The sequence below is a fragment of the Cephus cinctus genome, unplaced genomic scaffold (assembly GCF_000341935.2).
Source record: "Cephus cinctus unplaced genomic scaffold, Ccin1 Ccin1_scaffold1805, whole genome shotgun sequence".
NCBI lineage: Eukaryota > Metazoa > Arthropoda > Insecta > Hymenoptera > Cephidae > Cephus > Cephus cinctus.
The window spans coordinates 31,380-33,721 of NW_014334008.1; the positions used below are offsets into that span (position 1 = coordinate 31,380).

At 38.7% G+C, this 2,342-nt stretch overlaps 1 long non-coding RNA gene across 1 annotated transcript; it reads right to left on the reverse strand.

The window, feature by feature from the left end:
- Positions 1-610: 610 nt before the first annotated feature.
- On the reverse strand, positions 611-2,313 carry LOC112495256. Its single transcript, XR_003061621.1, has 3 exons — positions 1,903-2,313; positions 1,559-1,788; positions 611-1,483 (listed from the first exon to the last, which is right to left on the reverse strand). It is a non-coding gene; the product is annotated as an uncharacterized LOC112495256 (long non-coding RNA).
- Between the last annotated feature and the right edge of the window lie 29 nt (positions 2,314-2,342).

The window sequence follows — 2,342 nt, forward strand, 5'->3', positions numbered from 1 at the left end:
TTCATTGTAGCAGCTTTAACAGTTTCTATAATTGAAAGCAATACAATTCCGTCTATCATTAGTCTACTGTTATTTTCTATTGGAAAGAAAATTTGTCATAACCCTTTTCATCTGCGTTAACTTGCTCATAATACTTACGTTTCATAAAAGGACCAGCTACTTCCCGAAATTCATTATCCGTTATATTTATCGAGATGTTAATGAGTACATCTTCAACTTCAATAACGTATAACAGAAAGATAAACAAATCTATAATTTTAAATGATGAATTCATCTTTAAAGCAAATGCTGAAATTTTCGTAGTAAATTTCCAAATTACATTTGTAGCCAGTTTTCTCTAATCACATAAAATAATAACAGTTAAGCAGATATTACTCCATTCAAGTAGTTATACAAGGAGAGTTCTGGACCAAGATTCCTGCACCGACATATTACCGACCTGTGGGTTCTCATTCGTGCTAAGTTGGGACGTGGTGCCCCCTAGGTGAGCGACGTTGGCGCCCCCTGGGTGAGCGACGTTGGCGCCCCCTGGATGAGCGATGTTGGCGCCCCCTGTGTGTGTGTATGGTAAGGTAGGGTGATGGGGCCCCGTATGAAAGATTTCTGCTTACCGACGGGCCCGAAATTTTTTTTGAAGAGGGTGCTGCGCGCGCAGTAGTCGACGGCGCCGACCCCTTCATCGGCTGACGTCATCGGCAGGGGGCCCTAGCTTTACGTCAGGTGTCAGGGATTTTACGTCAGGCGTCAGGGGTTTTACGGCAGACTTCAGAAATATTACGGCAGGTATCAGGGATTTTACGGCAGATTTTAGGAATTGTGTGGGTGGAATCTAAGAATCACTCAAAAAATGGAGAAATTCATTTAAAACGGTATATATTTTCACTCATCATAGTCATCCTCATTCACAAAAACAATAATTTTTATTTGTTCGTTTGATTTTCTTCTCCTACCCTTGAATTCTCAGGCTGACGCTCACCGGAGGATGAGTTTCCTGAAGAACCTCTTGCAGTGTTACCCTGATCCGATCTAGTAGGATTTCCACGTGTCGCTGAGTTTTCGAACGAATTATTGTTTGCGAATGTGATGCGACGATGCCTTTCAGAATCTGGGAGATCTGAACTACGCAGCCACTCATGATACCGATCTCTTCGAAACTGCTCTCTTTCTCTTGTAGCCCGCTCGCGTTCTGCTCCCTGTGATTGCCCCATTTGAGGTTATCTCGCACGTACCTTTTTCATTGATTATCACTCTTGGAATGATAGTATAATACAACTGTAACGTTATTTATATAGAAAAGGATTACTATAGGAGGTGGTGTTGGGAACAGGCTGCTTATGTTTGCTTAATTTAGTAGAAATATAAAATAGTACTTCAAGAATACTAATTTTATATATTTATTACATTAAAATTTTATAATATAAGTACATTCTGATCGTTGAGAAGATGATTATGATGATAATCACGAATTCGTTTTCCAATTAAACTGAAATATAGAATATATAGATTGATTTTTCTAATACTTTTGAAATGAGAAACAAATGTTTTTCCTTATACGTACCATTCACATCACTTAATCGCAGGAACCAAAACTCGTTGTTATTTCTTACAACGAGTTTAGTTGTAACTCCCACTAATTCTGCATACACAGTGAGGTTATTACGAATCTCAGGTCGGTACATTAGTAGCCCTACGGCTACAGCATCCTTAATAGCGGCCTCGGGAGCCCTTTGTATCCATTCAATTGGGACGAAAATTGTAATATTTCTGATTCCTCGTCTATACTCCATTCTATAATTAATTGATAATCAATTTTTTAATTTTATGTTCACGTTAACATATTTCAACCATTTTAAATTTGCACTTCACTTCACTTATGCAATATCCAAGATAAAGTGAACTTACGTAAAAATTGTGTGTACCCCTGTTGCACTTGATCGACTGACTGACTGTTCGCACTTCGTACTTCAATGGTAGTAAAATGTCAAGGGAACTGCAATCTCACCATACTTCTTATAGAGTGCCAATGTTTAGGCTAATGAATAAAGCGTGAAGTCCTTCTACGTATCATTAAGATTATCTCGGGCTAGATGGTCAACGGTTTTGTCGAGCCGGAAAAAATATAGGGTTACACAAAGGCTAGATTAGGTGTTCGGCATGTGTCTTTGATGGTTAGGAGCTACCGACGATTTGTTTATATCGCCGCCGAGCTGAATAATGTTCTTGGAATGACACACACTCACACACACACATTAATGAAGGGATACACAATTAGAACCGTTGTCGATTTTAATGTACAAGTTTTCGCACCGCTTTTAATATTATTATTATACCTAAAATAGGTA